This window comes from Ruditapes philippinarum, unplaced genomic scaffold, assembly GCF_026571515.1.
Source record: "Ruditapes philippinarum isolate M1 unplaced genomic scaffold, ASM2657151v2 ctg3207_1_1_1_1, whole genome shotgun sequence".
Lineage (NCBI taxonomy): Eukaryota > Metazoa > Mollusca > Bivalvia > Venerida > Veneridae > Ruditapes > Ruditapes philippinarum.
This window is the reverse complement of record NW_026857618.1, coordinates 26,025-30,862: the sequence shown is the minus strand read 5'-3', so window position 1 is coordinate 30,862 and position 4,838 is coordinate 26,025.

Genomic DNA, 4,838 nt, shown 5'->3' with positions numbered 1-4,838 from the left:
TGCCATTTTTTGGCCATGATTTACATTTACCTTTTTGTTATTTTGTATTAAAAACAAATGTCAAAGATACTCAATTCAAACTTGGTATACTTTTTCAAACCTTACTACCTTTTATAATGTCGGTTTTAAAGCATATCAATGCTTTTGTCTTAAACTAAGCTACCATTTTCAGAATGTGTGGTTAAATTATATTAACAAAACAACAACAACATCAAAAAAAACAAAACAAAAAACAATCTATCAACATATACTATAAAATTTTGAATGGAATGCACTTCGAAAGAGCAGATAACCCGGAAAGACATTCTTGCTCAGTAATGTTCTCTTTTTAAAGCACTTCTTTACTATCAAGATAAGAGCAGGTTATTCATCCCTGAAAAGTTATTACTCCTTTTCTTAGAGTATGTTGTCTATTTCTCAAAAACCACAAAGCATATTCACTCCAAACGAACAATTCATTTCTGTTGCTGAAGTTTCAGTTTTTCTTATGAGAAAGATATAAAGCTTAAATTGTGGTGTTATTTCTTGCATTGACGAAGCGTTGGTGAACCTTTCAATTTAATTAAAAAATTGCAAATTAAGTCTATCAAATGCCTTGTACCTTTGCATTTTTATGAATCATAATGATCGAAGTCTACAGTCAAAGGTATGTTTCACAAGCACATTTGCAGAACCATGCTCCATTTTCAACTTTCATTACATATATTATTCATGTATGTACTGTAAAAAAAATGGACGGAGCGTGATCTGTTACGCCACATATAGCTTTCGCCACATATAGCCTCTTCGGGGCTATATTCGTTGGGAGCTTTGCGGCTAAACAGTACTGTCCGCGGACATGCCTTGATTTAACTAATCATTTCTTATCCAGTTCATTTAATATCAAATTAAAGAAAAGCTTTGCTGACTGAGATCATATAAAAATAAAATCAACTTTTTATAATAATGGGTAAAGTATGTTTAAAACATGCGTCAACTTCTTTTGTTACTGCTTTCTTGCGCTTATATTTACCAGATGATACAGAACTACCCAGTGTAAGCCAAGTTCCCTCATGTTAATGGAGGGAACACATGCAAATTAAATGAGCAAATAATTTTTTTTTCGATGTCAGCTGAGTATAAAACAGGAAGTTTTATTTTATATGTTCGATATAAAAAATGTTATCAGCGAAATGACTGTACGATTTGTATTATGTCCGGGTACTATTGTTACAAATGTTTTGTATATTTTCTAAACTGTCTAACCTTGAGGAGACCTTACCATACACAATATCTTATCAGCAAACCTTGTTTAAATATCTCTATAAATCACAAACCTCAAGCTGCATTAAAATAATCTTACAATATATCAATAAAATATAACGTTCTTCAATAGCGGTGAACAACTTATATTGTCCTTCAGCATGTACATGTATTTTGAACTAAAATCGGCATGTTCATCTTTGTTTCAACCTCGTTTACGTTAGGTCGCGAGTATAAGTAAACAGAGTGCCAGACAGTTCTTAAGGCATTCGCATAACTTTTTTGTACACCGGGGCGATTACCACTACCTTTGTCACCAGTATACGGTATAATCATGCCAGCTATTACATACATTTAGTCTTCTTCAAATCGCCTCTGAGGCGTGCGCGTCGTGGAGGAGGTATACGGCCAGTCAAGGTCAAGTCACCCTAGCTGCCGGGGATGATTGGTTGACCAACTCGGGAGGGTGACGCTAACAAATGCCGTTTTATATAAAACAACGATGCCGTGGAAGTATTGTCAACTCCTTATCACAATCGAACGAAGAACAGGCTACAGGGAAAACAGTTTGAAAAGTCACTTGTTTGAAGTAATGATACAATTTACATAACAGTAATAATGTAAAATACATGACAGTAATGATATCATTAACATGACATTAATGGTGTACTTTACATTACAGTAACGATGTACTTTACATGACAGTTTTGATGAAACTAACATGACAGAAATGATGTAATTTACATGACTAAATTGATATAATTTTACATATGATAATGATATAAAATACACCCAAACATAGTTCATTTATCGAACACATTTTGATCGGAGCAGGAAAAAAATTAACCGATCAAGAATTCCGAGGAAAACACTATTACATGTGCAAAGTATTAAAAGGGATTATTAAGAATGAATTTTCATTAATACTTTCAAGATTATTATACAAACAGGCAAGATTTGTTTTCATCTGAACAAATATTGGACCGCTTAAAACTTTTTTGTCTGTATTAGTAAGTTTAACCAAAGAACATTAATCGATGCTAATCAAAGTTGAGAAAGGATAAGAAGTTACTTCCCTTGTTCTACTTTCACAGATTATTTCAAGGAATATAGAATTTTTTCAAGGAGTTTTTCCCTAGAGATCCAATAGACAGTTTTTGTCTTTATCTACAGCATAAACAATCATAAAAGTTGAAGATATTTGATTTATATATGATTATTGTCACGTTTAATATCACGTAATTTAAAGGGGACAATTTTGGGCCTTTAAAAAAAATTTATTAAAATTTTTTTTAAAATTTTTCAAAAAATGTTAAATTTTGTCATAAAAATGGGTTTTAAAAAATGGAGTAAAAATGTTAGATTTTTTAATGGAAAAATAGTGCTGAAAATACGTAAATTTTTGTTTAAAGGGAGCGAAAAAGTAAAAAAAATAAAATATTTTGGGTTCTTTTCAAAATAAAAATTTAATATGATTACGCCAATTGCCAACATAACAAAAATCAGCGAAAGATAGTTTATGTATACGGCGAAAGAAATTTTTTGAAAACTGTAACAAGATATTAAAATAAAAAAGATTTTGAGAAATAAAAATGCTAGCATTTCTGAGGCACGATGTGCCTTTAAGTTAAACTGCAACTATTTACTGCGAACTAGAACTATATAACTGACTGCAGATAGTACATATATGTGAGTGTGTATGGTATTGGGCGGTGGGGGAGGGGAAGCTTTATGTGAGCACTTATTGACTTTATCATCATTGTATAGCCACGCTAGTATATGACTGAAGAACATACTGTTCAAATAAAAAAAAACTCATCTTAGAGACAGTGTTTATTTTCCATACAGAAATAAACAATTCAAAAATTCGAAAACATATAATAAAAAAATGATTCAATACTTCACGTACGCTTTTGTCCACACTTAGAGAGCACCTGTCAATCATTATCCATAGTCTGTTGGCCGTTAAAGTGAAGTGGTCCATAATGGAAGGTCCTTTATATCTGATAATATTTTTTATCATACACATGACAACAAACCACGACAGATATTAGCCGCGTCACGACAAAACCAACATAGTGCGTTTGCGACCAGCATGGATCCAGACCGCAGTCTGATCAGGATCCATGCTGTTCGCTATCAGTTTCTCTACTTGAAATAGATTGGTAAGTGTGAGATACATGATTCGATATCAAATATCTATATAAAGGAGATATTATATTGTTCTAGAAATATATTATTATTGATCATATTAACCCTTTCCCCCATGAGCATATTGTGTAAAATGGCCATTTTCACTGAAAAGCCTCCTCTTACAAGTTCAAACTGCTATGAAACTATGAAAAATGCTTCAATACTAATCAAACTTGGCACAAATGTTGACTGGACCATTGCCTTTGTATCGACTTGCTCAGTCTTAAATTTCCCGTTACCATGGCAACGAGGGTACATCTCAAAATTGCCAAAAATCACTATTTTGCCTCGATTTCTTCCATCAAAATTTATTTCAAAGTGCTGCAACTTCTCAAGGGATTGAGATAGAGTCAAAGGCTTTTCAGCGTTGGTTACATGTTACCTTATGATCGACCTGGGGTCATTTTAAGCCTCTCACAAGTCCAAAATTTTCTTTGCGATGAGGGGGACTCCGCCCCCTTCACCCCCCCCCCCCAAAAAAAAAAAAAAAAAAAAATAGGACATTTTCACTATTTCAGGCCTAAAAGGGGGGGGGGGTCGAAAGTGCGTTGTTTCGCGTATATATGAGGTAAAGGGTTAATGTTCATATTAAATTCCTGAGAACTTAACATTACATCCTTTTTTAAAAGATATCTTAAAATAATAATATTATCTAAGTGATACATTTCCACTGATTTTATCAATATTTATGGATAATGTGCTACTATTAGTAGACCAATCCGCCTTAAAGGCCCATTATGCCCCTCCGCCCCCCCCCCCAAAAAAAAAAATGACATTGTCTCAAAAGTTCTTTATTTTGATTTCCTGTTAAAGTTTCAACAAAAACAAAACATTAACAAATAAATGATACTCATTAGTCATTTATCTCATCCGTTTATATATAGATATAGTGATTTATTGTTTTATATGGAAGTCAAAACACTACTTTGTTTACATTTTGCTACTTTTGATAAATTATTTTACATTGCATGTTAAAAGCATGCTCTTAAACCATCATTTAAACCTTGTAAAACTTATGTGTTTCTTTTTTAAAGAAGGAAACTAATCATTTCTGAGACACAATGTGGCTTTAAAGATTAATATACATGTATGAAAGTACTCGCATAAATTCCGCGCTTTATGTCATTAATGCGAACCTGCACAACAATACATATAAGGAGTTACTTCCCTTCTTTTTAAGTTCAATTCTATTCACCCATTATAGATCAATCCACTCTAAACCAGCGTGGTGTCGAACATGCAAAAAACGCAAACATTCTGATTTGATACAGTAGCTTTAACACACTTCGATCCACTTTGATTGTACGTTTCGATATCATTCAAATATTTCCGGTTATTGTTTTACATATACGTTACGGAAATAACGTTCTATATTCTAATTAAGTGATACCATAGAGTAAAAC